General features: G+C 52.8%; 1 protein-coding gene across 1 annotated transcript in view; it reads left to right on the forward strand.

Annotated features, from left to right (window-relative positions):
* SH3RF3 (SH3 domain containing ring finger 3) overlaps positions 1-25,078 on the forward strand; it is a 159,400-nt gene that overhangs the window by 20,851 nt on the left and 113,471 nt on the right. The window lies entirely within an intron of this gene.

The raw sequence follows: 25,078 nt of genomic DNA on the forward strand, positions 1-25,078 counted from the left end.
TTTCTTCTCATCTGTTAGAACAGGAGTGGTGGCCCCTTGGCAGGGCTGTTTGACAGGCAGGTTAAGTTGCCACCTGGGGCTGGTGCACAAAAAGGGACCAGTGGCTTTCTTTCACTTCTATAAAGGTGCTTCTGGTGGGACCCATGGATGTCACCAACCAGGCAGGAACAATTGGACATGAAGTGGTTTGGGGCAGGGGTTTCTTACCTCGAGACTGTGGCTCCCAAGAGGATCTTAGGATGGACTTTGGAGCCCTGTGACCCTGGGGAACGTAAGTGCTTTCTCGTGGAGATTCTAGTTTCCTGGGGACTGTGGCTGTCAGATTCTCATGGCTGTAGGGGTGGGGGCATGACCCTACCAGGCTAGAGCCGTGATCTGGAGCAAACAGGGGTCCTGAAGTGTGTAAGGTGGACTCGGTGCCAGGCGGCCTGAGTGTCCCAACCACGCTGAGATCCTGATCTTTAAAGGAACCTGAAAACTCTTAAAGTGACTCAGGCTAGGAATGCTCGGAGGAAAATCACAGAAGTTGTTCCACTTGATCCTCCGGTAGATTTTGATGTAAGGAGTATCAAAGCCTATTAGACAAGGCAGTTCTGATTTATTTTGGCTGACTGCCTGATGGCATGTAGGTCACCATCTAGTAAGCTTGTTTGTTTAATCCGTCCTTCTCCTTCGAGATAGGATTTCTGTCCTAAATTGAAAGTTTCTAGGGAGCAGGAGCCTCATTTGATTGGTCTTTCTATCTCCCAAAGCATCTAACTTGCTCGGGAAGCCAGCAGACCTAACAACCCAAGTCTTTTCTCCTAGTTGTTCAAGCAGGTTTCAATGTTAAGATACAAGCAAAACAAACAAGCACATGTTCTAAAACCAAAACACTTTCCCTTCCTAAGTCTAAACCCCATCTGTCCTGTTACACTAACCACAGCTAAACATATTTGAAAAAGTTACAGAAAGTTTCAAACAGCAAAACTTGGATTTGCCGCCCCAGCAACTATTTGCATGGCGTTTATGCTGTCTGAGGTATTCTCAGTCACCTGGAGATGACCTCTAGTCTGCCGAGGATGCGAGTAGGCTGCGTGCACCGTTTTGTACAGAGGACTTGAGCTGCTGGAGTTAGATATCCTCAGGGTGCTGGAACCAGTCCCAAGGGTACCCAGGTGGTGCAGAGAAGAAGCCAATTCTGACTCAATGTTGAAAACTGTTTCTTTGACTCGCTTTTCATTTTTCTTGTTGTTATAATCATACCTAATGGCTTGCTTAAAAGGACTCTGCCCCTCTGACAGGTGAAGATAAGCATCCTGGGTCCCTGACCTCTCAGAGTCCTGGTCCCTGAGCTGGCATTAAACTAAAGCCCTTTTGTTCAGAACTCTGTCTAGCTGTAGATCGCAGGAAGGAAGAAATTAACACATCCCCTGCTGGAGGCTTGCCATTCTAGGAGATATTTGCAAGATTGATTGGCTTTTTACTTTGCTTCCTTACCTTCCCCGCCTTCATCTCTGATTTACAAAAGAACCTGCCATCCAGACCCCATAAGATGGTTATTTAGAAGAGGCGCTAGCCTGCCATCTTCTCAGTCAGTTGGCTTTCCAATAAAGTTGTTTTCCTTGCCTCAACGCCTCATCTCTCGGATTCATTGGCCTGTTGTGCGGTGAGCAGAGCAAGCTTAGACTTGGTAACACAGGGACAACCGTATCACGTTGACTTTTGGGCCCTAAGTCTGTGACTTCAAATGTGCTGTTTCAGAATCGATCTATGGTAGTTGAATGAGGCAGACAGTGGCTTGGCCCACTCTCCCTCCTGGAATTCACTTGGTTAAAAATCTTGTGTCGCTCACTTAAATCTAATTAACATATTTAATTGGCATGTTGTGTAGTTCTGGAAGCTGCTTATTAGATTTCATAGGTGTCTCTGGCAGCACAAAATGTTAAATGAGCAAAATAATTGTGTTACAGCGAAATGAATATAAATTAATAAATGAGCTAAATGATTACTTCATGGAAAGTCCTGAGAACTTTGGGTTTAGGGTTATCTTCTCAGCATAAGATGAAAATTGACTTTTTATGTGTGTATAGAGGTTTTGGAGGAAAGAAATGTGCTTTTTCTTTTAGATGGTGAAAATCCTGGGTGTGTTCATGTGGTTTTAACCAGAATGAGCATCTGTAAGGAGAGTGGGCTGGTGTCCTTTGAGACTGGACGAGCCTGGAGTTGGCTGGGGTGGTGGCGGGAGAGCCGGGCTGTGGGGTGTCTCTGAGCAGGGAGGTGACATCTCACCGCAGCTCTGGGGAGAGTGAGGGTCTAGTGCCCTCTCTGGTTGTGGACATGATACCGGGGAGCAAGAGGATAATATGAGAAGAGTGGTCCAGAGACTCGGAGCTCCCGGGGCAGCAGGTAAGCATCCTGGGTCCCTGACCTCCCTGAGTCCTGGTCCCCATGCTGGCATCCCAGGGCTCTTAGCCTCCAGCCCAGAGCCCTTCTGGCTGAGCCACCCCGCCTCCCACCCTTGAAGTGTTCCTTGTGGAAAGAAAATCAAGGGGCCAAAAAACCCCAGGGCTGTTAAACAGAGGCTGGCTTGTCCAGGTTCTTTAAAGGCTCTTGTGATCGCAACAAACAAACCTACTCAGACCCGTCAGGCGGTGGGCATTTGTTGGAGGTTCCCCCGCCTGGGGACCCAGATGAGCATGGGGTGCACGAGGCAGAAGCCCCGCGAGAGGCCGACCCAGGGGACAGCTGTCCTACGGGTGTGTGCCCACCTACCAGCTTCTCTCTCCAGACATTCTCCTGCTGACCTCAGCCCAGGTCTGTCTACACCCTCCTCCCCCAACTCAGTCTCTGCTCCTCCCGCTCAGGCTGCCTCTCCTGCCTGAGCAGCTGGTGTCCTGAGCCCAGATCCCAAAACAGACCATCATAATGGCCAGGAAAGCTCTGGTTCTGAAAATGCAACATCCCCCCCCCCCACCCCTGCCCCCAAAATGTCCCTACCTGGAGGATTTGGTCCTTACAGAAACTCTGCCCGGTTAGGAATAGTTTTTCCATGTTTTAGACATGGAGGTAAGGCCCAGAAAGGGCAGGTTACTGGTTCAAGGTCACACAACTCATAGGACGCAGGCCATCAGTGTCTCGTCTCTGAGGCCTCATCCTGTGGGTTGAGCTCTCGAGTGACCCTGCCCCCCTCACTGGCTGGGGATGGGCTCCTTAGCATATCAGTCCCCCATTTCTCATCTGTAACCAGATACACAGCAGTCGTGGACGGGGTTAATGCTTGGTTGTGTTAACCTGTGCATGTTGGCTGCCTGATCTCTGGTGGATGCCATGTGTCCCACCCAGGGCGCTACTGGCTGAGCATGGTATCTGGGCAGGTCCATGTCCCCCTCCAGGTGGTCACTTGCTTCGGAGTCCTGGGGTACGTGTGGTCAAATCATCCTCAGCAGGTTCTCTCTCCCATCTCCTGATGAGCAGGTCCAGACCCTGTTCATCAGAGTGACCCCTGATTAGGGTGGACACGGGGGGTGTGGCCAGCTCAGGGGTGGGGGTGGGGGTGGGGTGCTGGTGTCCTGCCGTCTTGCTGTCCCTGCTGCTTCCCAGGCTCCACTCGGGATCACTCAGCCTTCCTATGAGAGCGTGTCCCCCCAGACCCCTGCTCGGGCGTTCCCTCTCCTCCCCCTGAGGAAGCCCTCTCTCCAGTTCTTCGTCCGAGGTGGGCAGGGCCGCCGGCCAGAGTTTGGGGGACAGGGGCCATGCCACCTTTAAGGACATGTTTGCCCATCGGGGCAGCTGAGCTCCAGTGGGACGTCCGGCAAAGGTCCTGGGACACGAGGCCTCATCAGCCATGAAAAGTGTCCACGTTTCCCTTTATTCCCAGGTGCCCTGACGGCATCACACCCAGGTCCTGGCTTCAGGCCATGGGCTGTCCTCTTAGTGTGGCTCTGAGTCACTTGCAGGGTGATCACAGGTCACCGGCTAGATCCTGTCCCCTAGTGGACCCTGCGTTGCATCTGGAATGTTCTTCCAAGACTGCTGTGGGTCTGAAGGGCTATTGCTGTTCTGTGTATCGACCAGAATCACATGGCAGGGATGTGTCGTCAGGTAAATGGTGCTTTCTGAATCGATGTGGATAAAATCCCCTGTAAGACAAGTTCAATGTGTGTGCATTTATTTAAACAGTAAAAAATTGGATTGTTAGAGCTCAGCATAGAGTGAAGGCAGCCGTGTTTGTTCTTTGGGAACTTGTTTTAAATCCTTGTCTGAAGAGGCAGTTGATCTAACAGAGAGAGGAGGGCATCTGTCTTCCTGAAGAGACAGAGCAGTGCTGAGACCTGCCGATGCCCCAGGCCAGCGGGTCTCTGGGTGTTAGTGGGGGGTCCCCACCATAGACAGGACACCCCGGTTCACCTCAGCTCTAGCTCATGGCTTTAGGGGGAGAAGATGCGCTGGGGACAGGAGGTGGGAGCTTCCTGCGTTTCAGACACAAGGCTTGTCCAGGGGTGACACATGAGTCTAGCTGTTACAGGCGTTCATCTGTGGTTGAGCTTCTGATCTTCAGTGTCTCAGCAGAAGATAGGGCGGCGTCCCTGGCATTACAGGGTCCCAGTGTGGACACAGATGCCCCCTGGTGTGGACATGGATGGCCACCCTTGGGTTCCTGAGGACATCAAGGCTAGACGGGCAGGTGACACGTGGTGTCCAGGGACCCAGCTGCCCTTGGCTCCCTGAAGGGGGAAGTTCACTCTGGTTCTGGCTGCTGGGGGGCACTTCCTCACAGGGTGCTTCCTTCTGCTTCAGATTTTCTCTAGCACTCATGAGGCTGCTGTCGGCTGGCTTCTGAGACTTTCTGAGAGGCCCCGTTGCAAAAGCAAAACATTACAATCTGGTTATTTATTGACGTCCGTGAACACAATGAAAACGGTGCTGGCATTCCAGGCTGCTCCTCCAAGTGCCACTGAGAGGGAGAAAGTGTTTGCTTTTCTGGGGCATTTATAGCAGCTGGCATTTATTCTAGCACTTTTTGTATTTAATAAAAGAATCCAAAAATACATTTGAAGTACTCGTTTCAGTCTGAAGACTAGAGGCTTCTTCTGAGGGGAGGAGGCAGGCCCCCAGCAGTACATCCAGCTTCTCAGGGCCTTGGGGGGAATGTCGGGGTCACCCCGAGCTCCAGCCCAAGCCTGAGGCTCCCAGGAGCCTGTGACTTCACTGAAGGTTGAGTTTCTTCTAGGTGAAAAACAGTCTGTGCCCCACAGTGACAGTGAGGCCTCGGGTGTCATGAGGGTACCTGGTGTGGGGCCCAGTTAGGGGGGGACTCTGACTGCACCCCTACATCAACCACCATGGTCGCGTGCCCTGTGGCCTGACGGGTGGGGGTTACCTGCTGGACACCCCCTCCCTCTGACTTTCTGTGTCGCCCTCCTGGGGAGAAATGACCATCACAACCACACTTTCTCCACAGTTTTATTCAGTGAAATAAAAAAGCCTATTATTTATATCAGTGTTCTACATTTTTCATGCTCTCCCACCAAATGATTTTCTAGTGAATCACAAATATAGATCCTGGAACTGGATCAATTTGATGTCTTATTATTAACCAAAGTTGACATTAAAAACCCAGAAAATAGCTTTTACGTTTGCATCTCTCCTGGCTACTTGTCCAGAGCATCCAGCAGTTCTGACCACCTATTACAAGCCCCAGGGTGCCCCCCACCCCACAGCACACGTCCAGGTCTGCTGGCTGCTGGTGGAACAGACTGCGGTATCAGGCGCACTCGTGGTTGGTGGTTGGTGGAAGGCAGGGGTCACGCCTTGCAGGTGGTCTTAAGGGGCCAGGAACAGCCAGGGTTGTGGGTCTGTCCACAAGGAGGGGGAGCTCTCTGGACTTTCTGACACTGTCATTGATTTAAACCCTCCTGTAATTGGGTGATTTTGCCTACATGAGCTTTAACAAAAGCTACAATGAAGCTCTCTCCCTTGATTGCAATCAAATTGGCATCTTATTTTTATAGGTTGTTGCTGACAGGTTGTAAACTTCCAAAATGTTGATTCTTCTCCTGTGGAATTTCAGGACACTGAGTGAGCAGATGGTTAATGAGATGACAAGTTCCCCGCCTCTCATTGTACCTAATTATGTGGCCCTTGGGGCGCACTTTTCTTATTGTTGCATTTCCACAGCCATGTGCATTTCAAGTCACCTGCAAACTGTTTAAAATCATTCGCTGTGCCTGGTGTCCCTTCCTTTTCCAGTCAAATGGCCTGACACCCCTGGGATGGGAACACCAGTAGGTGCAACACACACAAGGCTGGGGCTCAAATTAATCATTTTTAGGGGAATAATTAATTCAGGAGATATTTTATGAGACACGTGTGGTATGCAAAGCACCATGCTATACACAATGAGAAAATGCAAGGCACTGTTTTGCCAGCTAGAAGCAAATATTTTTGCAGAGGAGATAACTCCAATTAATTTAAATAATTGCTTTAATACAGGAGTCAGCAAATCTTTTGAGAAATATTTCAAGCTTTGCAGACACCAATAGTCTACCTATGTCGTGGTAGCAGGCTGGTGGCCGAGGACAATGTGCAAATGCAATTGGAGAGAAACAGGGAAGGCTGAGAGTCAAGGGGGGCCATGTAAGGCTGGTGGGATGGGGGAGGCAGGGACAATGCCCTTGAAGAGGAGGCAGGGAGGTATGGGCTTAGACACGCGAGCGGGAGGTTCCTGGCTGACACAGAAGGGGAGGTGGTTAGAGACAGAGAGGGCATTTGCTAATCCGTTGAGAGTCCATGAGGACTCAAAGGCCCTGGGGACTCTGCTCTGGGCTGGGTTTTCCTGACTGCTGAGTCCTGTTTCGAGGAAAGGACTCCCTGTTTCGAGGGATCACCAGTGAATCTCTGAGTTTGGGAGGGGCCCGGCTGCACCAGTGAGCTGTTTCTGGTCACCCTCAGCAGCCTGGCTTGGGGAGACCCCTGTCTCCCAGTGCTCTCTGGGTCTCCTCTGGTGGAGGGCACTGTCCTCGTGTCATATGGCTGGACATGCAGGCCTTGCCCATGTTTGTACATGAAGAGATGGTAATTGAGGACAATGCAGTCCAGATGGTGGAGGTGGTGTGGCAGGTGTAATGAGTCCCCTCATGGCCGGCTGTGCGGATGTCAGAGGAAGCCCATGCGGGGGCCTCCGCTGCAGGGTCACCAGGCGAGGGGTGAACGCAGTAGCCAGGCTGGGGCTACCACAAATCATTTGGGTTATTCAGGCCAGACTTGTGGGCACCTTCATTTCTTTCTTTTTGGCAGAAGATCGCTCTGCTTAACGGGAACACTTCAATGTGGTGTTTTTCTGGTCCATGAGTAGGCCCGGCTCTTCTGACCTGGCCACCATTTTGGAGGAAGCGGCTTGAAACTGCTGACCTGGTCTGCCTTGCTTTGTTCCCCAAATGGGGAAACAGTGACAGTGGTCAGAATGAGCTGGTTTACGGTCACGTGCCAGCTCCGTGGGAGCAGTCTGCAGATGGCAGTGACCTACATGGGGCACCAGCCACTTAGCTTCTTCTTGGTTCTGTCTATTCCCAAAAGGGGACCTGTCGCGTCACTCAGCCTCGTGGGGATGTTTGGGGAAACCATGGCTTACCAAAACCAAATTTATTTGAGGTGCTTGGATATGGAAAGCAGGAGAAAGAGTTTTTGAAAAATCCCCTTTCTTGAGCAGCCATCATTTTCAAAATGCAGAGTGTTTATGGCATTTATTACTATGGGAAAAGACTTTGATTATTAGGATTTAATTTTCATTAGCTTGCCGCACTTTGTACTGGTTTGGATGAAGGCACTTGTGTGCACATGTGGTCACTTCTGCAGCTGTCAGCGTGGTCCTCAAGTCGGGTTTTATCCGGAAGTGGCAGGGGACAGTGGACAGGTCCGGGAGATGGCTCTGGCTTGCATTCCAGCTGCAGGGTGGGATTTCTATCCTGAGCAACAGTTTCAAGGCCTGACTTTAAGATCTGGAGATGGGTTTGCATTCCTGGGACTCCAGGGCAGCCACCACGGAGGTCCGAGCAGGGACCCACGAGCTTCAACCTTGACAGAGGTGAACCGACACGCTGGACTCACTCCAGGTCATGTGCGCATGTGTCCTGCTTCTATGAATTGCTAATTTACGACCTTCCTCTGAGAGATGCCACCTCTACTGCGGCAGCCTTGTTATTTAAATTAAGGGCAATTCAGACAGAGGGAGCAAGGTGAGCTCTTATGACCCGGTACCCAGCCTTCCGGGCAGCAGCAATGCAGGTCTGCTAACAACCTAGAGGTCAGTCTGGAGAGAAATCACTTAGCCTGGTTCAGAGGTGAGCGAGCAGAGAAATTGTGGAGAGAGATGTCTCAATAGTTCTAACAGTTGGGTTTGGGATCCCAGAGGACACGCCAGAGGCATCACTGTAAAAGAAGTGGAATCAGAGTAGACAATTCGAGCTCCCGGAAGAGAAGCTGAGGGGACGCAAAGTATGTCCCTGGTCATCCCTCCTACATTTACTTTTTTTTTTAGCAGTTTTCTTGAGATAGAATAAGCATTCCCTACAATTCACACAGGGGCTTCTAGTTCACGCAGGCATGTGAGAACAGCACATAGTCACCATTGAGAAGTTTCCTTCACCCTGAAACAGTCTTCCACTTCCTTCCCCCCACCTCTGGAGCCCCCACTGTTCTGCTTCCTGTGTCTAGGTTTCCCGTTTCTGGGTTTTCCTGTGCAGGGACCATACAGTTAGTGACCTTCAGAGACAGACTTCTTTACTCAGATAAGGTTTTCCAGGCTCACCCATGATGGCAGGAACCAGCATTCCAGTCCTTTTTGAGGCTGAGTAGATAATACCCCTTTGTGTTTACCATCCCCGCTGATGGACCCTGGGGATGTTGCCTCCTCTGCATTTGCTTGTGATGATCACACAGAAAGACCAGTCTGCACTGTCCATTCTGGAATCCAAACTGTCCTTTTCCTCCCATGAGAACTTCCTGGTGATTAAAGGGACAGTATTAGGTCAGACTAAGTGTCTGGCCAGTCTCGGGACTCTCTTGAGGTCTCTGGCCAGTAAGCAGGGATGGCTGTGCAGAGTCCAGGTGCCCCTGGAGGAGAGGAGGCCCTACATGCAGCCTCCTCTGCCCGTGTGCACTCGGCATGCAGGGCCTCCGTGTCGGGACATTCTGGTAAATGTCCCTGGGCTCTGGGTTTGTGGGCGGGGGCTGTGGCTGGGCTGCGTTGAGCCCCCCACCCACACCAGCCCTCCCAGGAGCTCCAGTGTCAGGTCGGCTCTGACCTACCCAGAACTCTCTCTCTCTCACCCACAGGAGGGCTTCCTAGGCTCAGGCTAGGGCCACATGTGCCATCCACCTACCCCCACATGCCATCCCCTCCTGCCCCTGTGTGCTACCCCCTCCTGCACCCCATGCCCCAGTGGCCCATCCTGGCTCATCCAGGCTCACCTCCCTGCCGCTGGCTGACGACTGGGCGGGTACTTGGTGTCCTCCAAGCCCCGGGTGAGTGGTTGGGGAGCAGCGGAGACAGAGGGCTTGCCCACTGCATCCAGGCAACCTGGCCTGCAGACAAGTGTGTGCTGCTTATTCCGAGGTCCAGCCAGGTCCCCGCCTGCCTCCTCCCAGCGGGGCATGGCAGGAGCTGTTGTATGTGGGAGCCCACGTTCCCTGGAGGCTGTTTAATTCAGTTCCCGTTTGCATCTCTCCTGGCGCACATGGCGGTTTCTCCCTCGTTGGAGCTATTTTTGGGTCCTTTTCTGGAAGATGAGTCTTTCCCCGCAGGCAGCCTCTGACCATGCCAGATGGCTCTGTGGTGTTTTATTTTTCTGAGCACTTTCTATTCCTGGTTTCGTAGGTACTCAGTTAACCCAGAATTCTGATAAGGTGTTTAAAATAGCCTTTGGACTCCTGTGGGCTGTTGGACTTCTAAAGTTACTCTTCTGCTTTTTGTCACCACTCGACTCTGGGGCCAAGGCAGGTAATTAGACGTTTCTCCGTTCCCTCCTCTGGGTGTCCTGTTGCCTGTGCCCGCCCTGCAGTGAGCAGGGCGGCAGTGTGGCCAGCTCTTATGGAAGATTTCAGGGACCTGTGTTTGCTGACCCCCAGGCATGTGTTTTTTAAAAGCAGGAATCCCCGTATGTTAGCAGTGGACAGTAGACCTCTTTGGTCATCTTGTTCAAAACTACTCAGAGGCCAAGAGGGGTTGGGTTGCTCCAGGTATGAACTGGTTCTCTGAAATCCTGTCCACCCTCGGGGCATGTCAGGTGGCCTCTGGGGTGGTTATTCCCTGGGCCCATCACAGGCCGCCTCTGAGGGAGTGGAGGCTGACCTCGGTCTGTGGATGCGTCCCCCTGCCCTGTCCTGGCTCACCCTGAGGAAAGGCCTCCTTCCTGCCTTTGCTCAAAGACCCTGACTTGTTTCCACAGAGTCCCACGGACAATGGACTGGCCCAGTCTGGCAGCCTGAGCAGGGACGCGTCTAGCGTGAGCTGCCCTGTCAGTGGACCATCAGGGCATGTGAGGTCAGCTCCCTGCAGGAGTGTGGCCCTGAGAAGGCCCCTTACAGGCTCCGTCCAGATGTCAGGATGGTTACTTTCAGGACCTTTGGGGACTGTGAGTGACACTGATGGCCTGGATTGCAAATAAAAAATAAAGTAAGACACACCCGCAGTCTCGCCCTGTGAGATCACAGCTACAGTGTCATGTGTGTGGCAGAGAAATATATGACCCCAGAGAATAAATCCTCAATAGTACAAAACAGGGGTTACTTGAAGATCCAGCTGACAAGACTCAGAGCTGGGGGTGGGGAGGGGCTGCCGCACAGAGTCTGGCCATGTGTGCCCCCAGACTTTGTCAGCGTCTGGAGGCAGCCTGGTGGTCCCAGCCCAGGACTTGTGGCCAGCCTCTGTGTGGAGAGCCGGGGGTGGGGCCAAGTGCTCGGCCAGGGCACGGAGTCCCAGAGGGAGGCAGGGGCCAACATCTGTCTCTGTGGAGACTGTGGTGCTTCCCTGTCCAGGGGCCAGCGGGGTATTACATGTGGCCTCCATGTTTTCTTAGGGCAGCCCTGGGGGGTACTGCCGTTTCCAGTTTCCAGAAGGACAGAATGAAACCCAAACTCCAGATGTGCGTCTGTAGAGGTGCTGCTGAGGGTCCCCTGGGGTCAGGGGGTTAGGGTTTTGCAGGAGGATAGACCCTCACAGACCCCACAGCCTCCTCCATCCTGTGAACTGTGGCAACAAGCCCCCATCCCATGGACTGTCCTCATCCTTCTCACCCATCCTGGGTTTTCCTGGGTCTGCTCTGGCCCTGTGTCCTGACTAGTCAGGGGCCCCCGGAGCCCCTGCCCTGGCCTGGGTCTGCAGCCCGGATCCCAAACTTGCTGTCACGGTCACCAGGCACCCCTCTGCCCTGAGACGCTGACAGCTTCCTGGGTGACCCTGGTACAGGGGCTTCCCTGGCAAAGGGGGGCTCCCTCCAGCAAAGTGGGGGTCTGGGCTTCTCTGGTCAACACAGCGGGGCCAGCCTACATCCCCGCCGTCATCCGTCGGGGAGCCTGGGAAGGGAAGGTGAAGAAAGCAGGGGGTTTTCTACATGGCAGATGCACTGCCATCAGGAGCTGGCTTCCTGTGTGGACATGCAGACCAGGTGGTGGCCCTGGAGCCCAGAGTGACAGGCCCTTTGGAAGCTTCAGCCATAACCCATGACCTCATCACTGAGGACGGAGTCTGGTTCCTTGGCGCTTCTGTTCAGAAGTGGGGCTCCCATCGTGTGGCCAGCATGTTCCTCTCCCACAGGGTGCAGACGCGCCCGGACCCCAGACTTGCCCTTTGTGCCCATGAGGGTGGGGCAGGTGATCTGTCTCAGTTCCCGCCTGGATCTGTCTCGGTTCCTGCCTGGAACCCCAGTTTCTGTCTCACGAGGGTCCCTCTTGTCCCCCTCCCTCCTTGAGTCTGGTTCTTTGATGGACTGCGCGGTGGGACAGACCCTGCAGATCCTCCAGCAATGCCCACGAGACCCTCAAACATGCACACATCGATGCCTGGGAGACGTTCTGAACATGAGAATCAGAATATTCTATGTTCGAGAGAATGTCAGAGAATTGGAATATTCTACCTTGGAGAAAACGTTAGAAGACCGATCACACGTGGCCAGGATCTCCTCCTTGCGCCAACCCAAGTGTACAGGAGAGAAGACAAAAGGAAAGTCTGGGGCAGCTGGGGTCTTTGTCACTTTTGTTCAAATTCAGTTAGTTTTGCACGATTGCTTTTCCTTCCGGTCTGTGTGTCCAAGATCTTGTATGAACAGTGAAACAAAACCTTGATTTTGTAGGCATGCCAGCTGAGCCAGCATCTCCACTCTTGTTCAGTTGCTCGGTCGTGTCCGACTCTTTGCGACCCCATGAACTGCAACATGTCAGGCTTCCCTGTCCTTCACCATCTCCTGGAGCTTGCTCAAACTCCTGTCCATTGAGTCGGTGATGCCATCCAACCATCTCATCCTCTGCCACCCCTTTTCCTTCCCGCTGCCTTCACTCTGAGAACCGGCAAGAACTTCCTAACATTGTCACTGTCAGGTCAGCATGGAACATGTGGTCCATGTTTGGGTTTCGCCACTTGTCCCTTAAAATTCATCCTGTGGGTTTTGTTAAAACACAGTTCATTGGTTACTTTTCCTTGTAATGTGTCTCTGGTTGCTCTGATCCAGACCAGGGCTCCTCAACACCATGGCTGCATCTCAGATGAGCAGGTGAACACCTTGCCTCCCCTTCCCTTGCAATGTCAGGTGCCAACCTCACTGTCCCAGAGAGGCTGTGAGGGGGCGGGGAATGTCTCCCCAGCCCTGCTCTCCAAGGCTGCAAATTCTGATGACCCCAAGCCCTTTGTTCTGTAGAAACCTCATTCTGTGTTTGCGGGTCATTTTGTGGGTGTCATTCTCTGAACCGGGCTTGGGGGCCACACTGAAGGCTTTCTTACCTCCTAGCTAAATGATTTTGGAAGCGTGACTTTTAAATTACAGCAGCATATGTGACTGTCTAAGCTCACAGCAAGAATAGGTTTGAGGAACTTCCTTCACATGTGGGGGGTGGGGGGCATGACAAGTCAGGCCAGCTCAAACCAGGCTCCACAGGGCCACGTCTCCTGTCTGTGCCAGGCTGGGCAGGGGTCTCCCCTTGTCCTCCCAGCACCACCTCACCTATGGAGGTGACACCTGTGTGAGCAGTACTCCTGGGCCTCGGCTGACCTTCCCCCCGTCCTCGTGTTTACCATGGAAGCCAGCTGCAGGCTGTGGGCTGTGTGTTTACTTAGAAGTAAAAGGCCGTGTTTCTCTCAGCTCCCAGCAGCGCTGAGATGACTCTACTCACTTTCTGGAAAGCGTTTAGAGACCTGGTGGCAGTGGGACCCTCTGGGCGTCTCCTGGACTCTGAGGTCACTGAGGTTGTGGAGCACTTTGTGACTGAAGGTGTGAGGATGGAGGGCTGGCCCCCGCCCCCTGGATCCTGCTTAGCATCAGATGTTATTCTCCAGGCTCTGTGGGGTGTTGTTAGCACAGACCTGACCCAGGGGCTCAGGTCACCACTCGACCCTGCTCTGGCCCCGAGCTTGCCTTGGGTTAGGAAGGTCACCGGTGATTGGCCGAGCTCTGCCTCTGGCCGTGGGAGTTGTGCGTGAGCCCTTGAAGCTGGGGCAGGACCCTTCTGGATCATTCGGAGGGAAGGGTGGGGGCCGAGATCCAAGCATATAATTACACCTTTGTCCAGCGGAGAGGACTGTTTATAGGGGCTTAGTTTTACGGGTTATTAGTTCTGCACCATGCTGGTGGATGGTAATCATTAGCGTAAGCCATGTATCTGATTAAATAAAGAATTTGTCTCGAATTTATGCCAATTTAAAGATGTCTCCTGTGTTCTCTTGTCTCCCAGGGGGTGGGGAGGCCTGTTGCTATGGAGACAGCAAAAGAAAGAGTGACAGCAAAAAGGCTCCGCTTCAATTTTGAAAATATTGGTGACACAGATGATTATGTATGTAACGATGTCGTGCGGCAGACTTATCTTCCTTGGAAATGTGTGTCTTGGAATTTCACGGTGAAACGGTGTTTCTGGGAGGAGCACGATGCTGTTTGTGTGTTGTTAGGATGTTGTCATGTGAACAATGAGGGTGTGATTGTTCCTGGGGGTGGGCAGGATGGAGGGACAGCTGCTGTAGGAGGTGGTGTGTCACCCATAGAAACTAGAAATAAGGCAGGTCTCATAAGACTCACTGAGATTTGTCAGTGGCTAAATGTGAAACTATATCACACATTTGCGAGACCGATTTGACAAACTGACACATGGCGTTTCCGTCTGTCCTCACGTCTCGCTCAGGTTTGGAATCCCGTCTTCTGCCCGTGTGAATGGAGAACCCTCCAAACCCAGCCCCGGGCTGGGATTCCAATGCGGTTTAAGACACGAGGGCACTTCAGTGTGGACCGGGTCAGCCCCACAGCTCAGTGAATGTTCACTGAACACCTATGCTGGACACTCAGGCTGTTTCTGCTGGACCCATGCTCCAGGTTTAAGGTCCCAGAGACATGAAGTCACTGTCCTGGGGACTGCGCATCAACACAGTCACCAGTTCCAAGCCTCGGTTTTGTTTAACATCTTGGTTATTGATGCTAGAAGCACCCGTTAACAGGGATTTAAAGAGATTCACAGATGATGTTGCATTGAGAGGGAATATGGCAGTAAGTGGCGAAGCCGCATCTGGAAAAGCGCAGGGCCTGGCAGCCTGCAGAGGGCCAGGGGACGGGCCTCAGGAGACCGGAGGGCTGTCGTGGCCCCTTCCGTGCCTCTGCCTGGAACCCTAAGCCCTCCGGGCAGCGGGCTGGCTCCAGGGTCCCGGGAGCCACTGATCCTGGGGGCACTTTGGAGGATTCCATGTTCAGTGAATGGGCTGGTCCAGTGGCCTGTAGCTGGCTGGTCATGGTCCCAGGCTTCCTGGAAACAGAACCAGAGGATAAGCCTGATTTCCTGTGTGTATCACCCTCTGAGGAGCCACCCACCTGCCTCTGCTGAGGACCTCGCAGGTGAACCTTCCCTGTGGCCAAGGGGTTGGGTCTTACCTCTGATGCTGGCCCTGTAGGCCCCGTGCTGCCTCTCCTGGGTGACACTGCTCGGCTGCTTCCAGGATGCGAGGAGGAGTTAGAAGCTGTCCATGGGCACCTTCCTCTGAGGGGGGATGTTAGGTTCCCAAGGCACATGTCGTGTGGGGTCCTCTCAGAGCTGCACGTGTGTTCTCGGCTCCTTCCTGGCCAGGGCCTGGAGGTCACAGGGCGCCCGAGCCAGTTCCCGTGCCTGTTCCCCAGGGCTTAACATCCCTGTTGCTGGCTGCACGCTCCGGCATGGCCACGGGGGAGTGACGCCAACCAGTTAACCTCAGGCTGAGCATGTCAGCCTCCAGAGGGGCCTTGGTGGCTCTGGTCCCAGCCCAGCATTGGCTGGTGGGCCAGGGCTGCAGAGCCAGCAGTTAGGTCGCAGAGCTGGCCGCCGCGCAGAGGCGTGAGGAGGAGTCTGTCTCCCTGGGTTGTGCTGGCCCCGGCAGAGCAAGTGCTGCTGCCTCACCACCTCCTCCATCCCCGAGCAGCTTCTCACAGAGCTGAGTTAGCCCCGAATGTAGAGGAAGGGGGCTCTAGGGACCCAGCCGGGCACACTGTCTACTGACCATCAGCTCCATGAACTGGGGTTAGAGCCATGCTCTGTGTGAAAGTGGACAGGCCCACGTAGCAGAGGAGAAAGCCAGGACCCCAAGAGAGAAGATGCCCTAAGCCTGGCCTCATGTCCAGTCCAGCTGGACCATCGAGATAACAAAGAGCAGAGGTGAACCCTGAAGCTTGAGGGAGGGAAGCCAGGCTCCGATGTGGGGACTGCCTGAGCCTTGTCCCCAGACTTGCTGGGTGGGCAAAGTCACTCACGTACTGATCGTCTGATAGAACTCGATGTAAATGGAAATTGTGGGGAAATACAAGTAGGCTTCACCATTTTAAAAGTTGTTAAGTGTCTGCTTCAGTGGCATTGAGCACAGTCATGTCACTATGTCACTATGTCACTATGTCATCTTCCCAAAGTGAAGCTTGCTACTGCTGCTGCTAAGTCACTTCAGTCGTGTCCGACTCTGTGCGACCCCATAGACAGCAGCCCACCAGGCTCCCCCATCCCTGGGATTCTCCAGGCGAGAACACTGGAGTGGGTTGCCATTTCCTTCTCCAGTGCATGAGAGTGAAAAGTGAAAGTGAAGTCGCTCAGTCGTGTCTGACTCTTGGCGACCCCATGGACTGCAGCCTACCAGGCCCCTCCATCCATGGGATTTTCCAGGCAAGAGTACTGGAGTGGGGTGCTGTTGCTTGGTCCCCATTAAACCCTGGCTCCCCCAGCACCTGCCACCTATCTATTTCCTGTCTCTCCCATCTACTTCCTGCCCCCATCTACTTCCTGCCCCCATCTACTTCCTGCCCCCATCTACTTCCTGTCCCCCATCTACTTCCTGCCCCCATCTACTTCCTGCCCCCATCTACTTCCTGCCCCCATCTACTTCCTGTCCCCATCTACTTCCTGCCCCCATCTACTTTCTGCCCCCATCTACTTCCTGCCCCCATCCACTTCCTGCCCCCATCTACTTCCTGCCCCCATCTACTTCCTGTCCCCCATCTACTTCCTGCCCCCATCTACTTCCTGCCCCCATCTACTTCCTGGCCCCATCTACTTCCTGCCCCCATCTACTTCGTGTCTCTATGGACTTGACACCTCTGGGGACGTCACAGGATTGGAATCACACAGCGCTTGTCCTCCTGGGTCTGGCTTATATCCCTGAGCATCGCATCCTCCAGGTTCACCTATGCTGTGGCAGGTGTCAGTTTCCTTCCTCTTCAAGATGAGCAACATTGCATGGCATGGATGGACCACATTCCATTTATCCATCATCTGCTGCTGGGTTGCTTTTGTAGACATTTTTGTAGACTATTCGGGGAACAGTCACTCGGTATAATTCTGGCTTTCCTTGGAGCTTTGATCATGTTTTATTCTTATTTTTAGTGTACAGCGTGTCCTTGGAGAACTGGGGGGCCTTTGCTATAGACACAGACCTGGGGCTACAGGTACCACACTGAGAGCCAGGTGGCCGCTGGGCTCCCATGAGACTGTTACCTGCTAGTCTGCAGTCACTGCCTGTCCTCCAGGTCTCCCTGGTCTTGACCTTAGTTGCTCTGCTGGTTTGTCCAGATGAAGGTTGATTGAGAGAGGGCTCAGTCTCCTTTCACTGAGAAAGGACATCACCTTGGCCTTCCCCAGACCACAGGCATCTTTAGAATGTCCACCTCAGGGCAGTTTACTTTGCCTCCTATCATGAGTGTTTGGTGAACAGAATCAGAGCTCAGAACAGGAACAGAAAGCCTAAGGGGGACTGAAATGTACCAGTAGCTGGAGGAATCCCATATTCCAGGCTTTGGGGGTGGGGCTGTGTTTTAACCCCGAGTTACCATGGCAGTCAACACAGATGGTCACCCTACTCTGTGCAGTGAATGCTGGTCTGGCCTGCAGGGAGGCAGGCAGGGCCCTTTTACTGGCTCATCCCAGGGCCAAGCCTCACTGCTTGTAAACCTGGGCCCTCAAAGGCTGTCTACACCTCTGGGCCAGGGCGGGGTTGGACCCAGCAGAGCTGGTGGATGATGGTCTGGGAAGCAAATGCAGCCATGACTTTGTTTTTAGAAGAGAGTCGGGACCTTCAGCAAACAGACCCAGACCTCTCAACCTGAGATGCCTTTCTCTGGAGGTGGGACCCCTCCTATCCCCAGATTTCTGATGCCACCAGTCTCATCAGAACCTGCACTTCTCACAGTGACCAGGCCTCTTCTGGGTGTGCTGTCCCTTCTCCTGGATGGCGTCACTGGGCTGGACCCATCCCTCCTTCACAGACAGAGGAGCTGAGCCCAGGGTGGCAGGGACCTTCCCCATTAAACTGGGTGCAGGGCAAACCCCAGAGCTGGACCAGGGCCAGGCTCAGACTCCAGGCCAGGGCTCCTCTCCTGACCCACAGTGAGCAGGTGAAAGAGCACCTATCTCACTGAGTACTGAGCACCAAGGAGGTGACAGGCCATGGGAAGGTCTTGACTCACTGTGGATGTGAGTCCAGATCTGGTCCCCACTGTCCACCCATGACATTGTTGTCCCATCAGAGTCTCAGAGCTGTCCCGTGTGCCCATTTCACCCTCAGGACACTCCCATGAGCGGCTGATGGGCTGGGAGGCAACCCCACCCTGGACAGGACAAGGCAGGGGTCAAGGAGCTAGTGGCCAAAAGCAGGGTGTCCAGTGCTGACCCCTCGCTGCCTGGCCTCCGCTGGGCCCTTCACCACTGTCTTGCCCTCCCGGCCTTTCTCACTGCCCTGCTGCCCATCCCTGGCCATGTTTCTCAGCATGGGACACACAGGACAGGGTGGGGACAGCTGTCAGTGGTGCAGTCATCCTTCTGGGTTGGCGGGGCCCTGTGCTGGCCTCTTCAGGCCCCATGAGCGTCACCTCATTTCCTCCACCAGAGCCAGGTGCCTGCTGCCTTCTGTCCAGCGTGTAAGCTCCTGGATGCTGTCTCTTCCTTTCTTTTCTGATTTTACACCCTTCATGGGGACTGGCCCTTCCTTCTTGGGCGGGGTGCTCTTTGGGGCTCAAGTCCTCATGTAACTGACCTGGACTTGAATAATTTCCAACTTGCCATCAACTGGCATCCACCTGATTGGCTGCATGGAGCCCCAGTCCCTCATCCCAAGCCCCACCTGTGGCAGAGGAGGAGGCACCATCCCCTGGAGCATCCAGGGTCTTGGCTGTCTCTAGAGTATCTCACACGGTCACTGCCAGACATTTTGATCAGTATTTGGTTTTGGTTCAGTATAGTTTCCAAAACATTTGAACTACATAGTTTCCACTTCATTGTTCCAAGTACAAAGTTTAATAATTTCACCATCATTTAATAACAAATATCTTGATATCACAAGTAGATAATATAGCCATTTCTATTTAACAAAGTAATGGAAGTCTAGCCAGAGAAATTAGGCATCCAAATTTAAAAGGAAGAAGTAATATTTTTATGTTTGCAGATGACATGAGCTTATGATAGTAAACCAAAGAAGTACTTAGAAGTAATAAATGAATTCAAGAAAGTCGAAGAATATAAAATCAACACTCAGAATTCAGTTGTATTTCTGTACATTTGCAATGAGCAACCCAATGTGCTGTCTTAGTCACTCATTTGTGTCCAACTCTTTGCAACCCCATAGACTGTAGCCTGCCAGACTCCTCCATCCATGGCATTCTATAGGCAAGAATACTGGAGTGTGTTGTCATGCTCTTCTCAACCCAAAAACAACCCAATAAGGAAATTTAAAAAACAATTCTACTCACCACAGCATCAAAAAGAGTAAAATAGGAATAGATTTATCCAAGGCAGTAAAAGACTTGCACACTGAAAACTATAAAACATTTCTGAGACAAATAGATAGAAAGTCATTGCTTGTACATCGACTGGAAAACTTAATACTGCTAAGATGACAATGCTTCCCAAAGTGGTCCACAGATTCAAAACCATTGCTATCAAAATCCCAATGGAATTTCTTTACAGAAGTAGAACAAGCTGTCCAAAAGTTAGTGTGAACTCTCAAGAGGTCCTGAATAGCAAAAATCAATCTTGAAAAAGAAGAACAAAATTGAAAGACTCACTCATAGATTTCAAAATATATCGCAAGGCTCCAGAAGTGGAATCAGTGTGCTGGCCTGGGTAGAAACCACAGACCAATGGACTAGCATGGCAGTAAACTTGCGCAAATGTGGTTAATTGGTCTTCAGCAAGACCATCCAGTGAGGAAATGGCAGTCCTCAACAGATAGTGCTAGGAAAGCTAGATGTCCACATGCAGAAGAGTGGAGTGAGACTCTTACCTGACCATATACCAAAGTTCTGTCTTGGGAGACTGGCCCCTGTTATCTGAGGATGCTCGGGGACCAGTTCTGTCTTGGGAGACAGGCCTCTGTTATCTGAGAATCCCCGGAGACTAGTTCTTTCCTGGGAGACAGGCATCTGTTATCCGAGGATGCTCAGGAACTAGTTCTGTCCTGGGATACAGGCCTCTGTTATCCAAGGATGTTCAGGGGCCAGTTCTGTCTTGGGAGATGAGTGTCTGTTATCTGAGGATGCTTGGGGACCAGTTCTGTCCTGGGAGATGAGCCTCTGTTATCCGAGGATGCTAGTTCTGTGTCCACCCTGCCCTTTTAATTTTAGGATGTCTGTGCCTGCAGCAGAGGGTTCCCACACAGGGAAGCACTGGGGTGGATGGGGGCAGATGTAGTGGGGACTATGAGCAAGAGCCTGGCTGCGGTTCCAGGGATGGAGTGGCTGCCCAGGTCATCTGATCCTGGTCATGAGGGCACAGTGAGGGCTTAGTGTGAGGCCCCATGTGTGGAGCAGGGGATGTTGCAGTGTAGACCTGGGATTGTGGGACTGCATTTGAAAGGCCCTCTCCCAGGCTGTCATGTACTCATTCCAGACTGGGCAGTGCTGGGTGAGGCCTCCTGCGGGGTCAGCCAGGCCCCAGACGCAGAGCATTGGGTGCAGAATAAGACAGGACCATCAGCAGAGGCCCCCTTGTAAGTGAATGATGCAGGACTTATCTCTGCTGGCCTCCAGGTCCACCCTTACTGCAACAGGTGTCAGAACCCCTACTATTAGAGCCAAGTCATGTTCCATTTTGTATACATACTACACAGTTTGTTTATCCATTACCTGTATCTACTTTTAGAGGAGACAGAATATCTCATTTTCATTCCTGAATCTCCTGGGAGTTCACTGGCCCATTGGCTTCCCTTTGGGGCCAGTCAGGTGCATCTCAGGCAAGAAGGCAGGGTCACTTGAGTAGGAGGGAGGCTGACTGTGTGAGGCTGTTCAGGGGAGGAGGGTGAACTCTGGTTACTGTGGGAAAGCCTCCAGAGAGTGTGTGGAGGGCTTGGTGCAGTGGCTAGAGCCCTTACTCCTTGGTCACTTCCTTCTTTCTTCCTCCACAAGTGGGTTGGTGGGCAGCAGCTGGGCAGACCCGACGCCGTACTGACAGAACAAGAGCTCTGGGAAGAAGTCATCCTCACGCCCCACCATGGCTCATGGACCTTTCTCTTCTCATGCCCACCAGGTCTCACTTATTTCCAACGTGCAGCTCAAATTCTTTTTGCAGAAACACATACAAGAGTGAGTGTCAGTGTTGGTCCATAGGTGCCTCCAGGCTCTCCAGTTCTGCACTCAGTGATGATCTGCTTTGCCACCTCCTAGGGGACCAGCCCCTTCCCTCTGCTCTGAGTCGACACGCTGTGGAGGACACGTCCTGGTCTTAACATTAGCCTGATCAGGGATGTCATTATCAGTCAGTTTCCAAGTTAGAGCTTCCTTGATAGCACAGTTGGTAAAGAATCTGCCTGCAATGTGGGAGACCCTGGTATAATTCCTGGGTTGGGAAGATCCCCTGGAGAAGGGATAGGCTACCCACTCCAGTATTCTTGGGCTTCCCTTGTGGCTCAGCTGGTAAAGAATCTGCCTTCAGTGTGGGAGACCTGGGTCCAATCCCTGGGTTGGGAAGATCCCTGGAGAAGGGAAAGGCTACCCACTCCAGTATTCTGGCCTGGAGAATTCCACAGACTGTATAGTCCTTGGGGTCACAAATAGTTGAACACAACTGAGCGATTTTCACTTTCACTTTTCCAAGTTAAACCTTACCATGCATCTACTGGGATGTATGTGCTGTGTTGACAACCTCTGACTCATCTGTAGTGACCAGGGTTGTGGTTCTCAGGCTGTTGGCAAGAATACCATGAAGTGCACATTCTGTGGACAGTTAACATAGGAAAACTTTTAAAATGTTAAACTCTTCCTTTATTGTGAGACATTAAGCACTAAAACGTGTTGCCCTCCAGGCAGGAGGTGAGTAGATAGTTTTTCTGAATTTATTTGATGACAAATGTCTCATAGAGCCAGTATCCTTTGGAACTGAGTTTGGGAAACACTGGGGTGGAAAGTACAGATGCTTGTTGGTGCTCCATCCAGTTATCTGCCATGTCTGTGCGGGCCTGCAGGTGACATATTTCACCCACCTTTGTTGGCCAGAACAAGCCCCCGGACTGCACCTGCCTTCCTGGGGTCTGGTCCAGGATGTGTACCTGGGGGGCAGCCGCTGGTCACCCCCTGAGTCTGGAGGGGCTCTGCCCCTGTTCTATGTCCCAGCCGCATTGTTCCCACTCATGCATGGCTCGCCGCCATGGGATGTGGGTCTGGAAGCCGCCCTGATCCCTTTGCCCCACCTCCTCCTCTTTGGAGGCATCACTTTAAAGCCAGAATCCAGATTGAAGAGGTTCAGAGCAGCACCCTTGTAGCCCTGCCCCCGGGTCTCCAAGCACTTTGTGAAGGAGGAGATCTCTTCAAGGCACGGCAGCCTGTAGGGGAAACCCAGGAGTTCTGGGGCGGGAGTGGCGGGGAACCAGGAACATGACTGTGCTTCCACCTCCTTCCCCTTCCCTCCCCTCAACCACGCTCTGGACCTCCAAGGCTCCAGTCTGAGACCCCCATCCTCTCTGAACCTCCTCGGCCACTGGGCCAGGTGAGTCTGTACTTTCACATCAGTCCCTGCAGGGTGACAGGTGTGAGGCACCCGGCCGTCTGGTCACCTGGAGACTCGGGAACAGGTGAGAGGGCCCCCATGCTGGGTAAGGCGGGTGCTTCAGCCACTGCGGCTAGACTCGGGTGGATGGGGAGAAGTAGGGGTCAGCCAGCTAGGGGCTGAGATCCAGGGGCCAGGCCACAGAAAGACCCTAGAGTCGACTCCTGGAGCAAGTCCCCACTCAGAGAGGGAGGCAGTGCTTTCAAGGCCAGCCACGCACAGCGTTACAGACAAGTTGCTGTTGCTGTTGTTTAGCCCCTCAGTCACATCTGACTCTTTGCGACCCCGTGGACTGTAGCCCACCAGGCTCCTCTGTCCATGGGATTCTATAGGCAAGAATACTGGAGTGGGTTGCCATGCCCTCCTCCAGGGGCTCTTCCCCACCCAGGGACCAAACCCATGCCTCTTATGTCTCCTGTATTGGCAGGCAGTTTCTTTACCACTGAGCCACCTGTGAAACTCTAAAGAGTCTTAACCACTGGACCACCAAGGAAATCCAGACAAGTTAGAAATCTCATTAAGGCAAGATATACACCAGGAGAGATATTTACAGTGTATTTCAAAAATGTTCTTAATCTGTGGAGAATTTGTTGAAAGCAGTTGTTTAAATCTACTGATTATGTAAAACAGCAAAGACTAAAGTAAATAATTCATAACAGAGAAAATGACAAAAGTGTTGGAAAACATTTGATCTTGGTGGTCTGAAAACGTGAAGAAATGTGTGATCTGAGTAATTAGAGAGGCATACGTTTGCAAAAGCAGTAAAATGCTGTTCCTCGGCTATTGAGTTGATGAGGAATGTGAGAGAGTGCAGTCTGGAGGAAGTGGTGGTGATGGTCATCCCCAGGGGCCCGCGCGGTGGGTTGAGAGCCTTGAAGCTCCGTGGTCACCGTGGGGATCCACCACCAGAATACAAGCCTCAAAACACACGGAAGCCAAACACCAGCTCCACAAAGGCTTCCTTTAGTGTTGTGAAAAGCAGCCAACAGGGGAGACTGGCTTCATGGTATTAATTAATAGCATGGGATCACTAAAGTCTCTTATACACAGTGAGTCCAATGTTATACATCCAATTTAGATTGATTTTTATTGACTAATTTGAAAGGCGAGTGTTGGTTCTTAAAAATAAGCAGGATACCAAATGGCGTGTACATTGTTATCACTGTATTTTTTTAAAATCTCATAAACCTCTGCATGGAGAACAGAAGACAGCTGACAGGTAGATTATTAAGCCTTAAAGCAGATTTACCATTTCTGTGTGTCATGATTTTGTTATGTATTCTCCTGATCATGATGAGATAAAACTGAGTCTTTAAGCCTGTGACTGACGACGCTGCAGCCGAGTATCCAGACTGTGTGGATTCCCCTGGAACTTCATGTGGTGATGGCTGAGAAGCTCTCCATCCCACTGCCACTTCTGCCTCTCAGGTCAACTTTCCAGACAGACAGCCTCCCCAGAGAGAGGGCCTCCCCAGACAGACAGCCTCCCAAACAGATGGCCTCCCAGGTAGACATCTATCTCCCCCAGACAGACGTCCTTCCCAAGTAGACAGCTTCCTCAGGTAGACAGCCTCACCATGTAGACAGCTTCCTCAGGTAGACAGCCTCACCATGTAGACAGCCTCCCCAGGTAGAAAGCCTCCCCACGTAGACAGCCTCCCCAGGTAGACAGCCTCCCAGGTAGACAGCCTCCCCAGGTAGACGGCCTCCCCAGGTAGACAGCCTCCCAGGTAGACGGCCTCCCAGGTAGACAGCCTCCCCAGGTAGACAGCCTCCCAGGTAGACAGCCTCCCCAGTTAGACGGCCTCCCAGGTAGACAGCCTCCCTAGGTAGATGGCCTCCCCAGGTAGACGGCCTCCCAGGTAGACGGCCTCCCCAGGTAGACGGCCTCCCCAGGTAGACGGCCTCCCCAGGTAGATGGCCTCCCCAGGTAGACGGCCTCCCCAGGTAGATGGCCTCCCCAGGTAGATGGCCTCCCCAGACAGGTAGACGGCCTCCCAGGTAGACGGCCTCCCAGTTAGACGGCCTCCCAGTTAGACGGCCTCCCAGGTAGACAGCCTCCCAGACAGCCTCCCAGGTAGATGGCCTCCCCAGGTAGACGGCCTCCCCAGGTAGATGGCCTCCCCAGGTAGACGGCCTCCCAGGTAGACAGCCTCCCAGACAGCCTCCCAGGTAGACGGCCTCCCCAGGTAGATGGCCTCCCCAGGTAGACAGCCTCCCCAGGTAGATGGCCTCCCCAGGTAGACGGCCTCCCAGGTAGACAGCCTCCCAGACAGCCTCCCAGGTAGACGGCCTCCCAGGTAGACAGCCTCCCAGGCAGGTAGCCTGCACACAGTGTTTCATGCGAGGGCAGTACTGTCAGGTAGAA

This window comes from Ovis canadensis, chromosome 3, assembly GCF_042477335.2.
Source record: "Ovis canadensis isolate MfBH-ARS-UI-01 breed Bighorn chromosome 3, ARS-UI_OviCan_v2, whole genome shotgun sequence".
In the NCBI taxonomy this organism is placed as follows: Eukaryota; Metazoa; Chordata; class Mammalia; order Artiodactyla; family Bovidae; genus Ovis; species Ovis canadensis.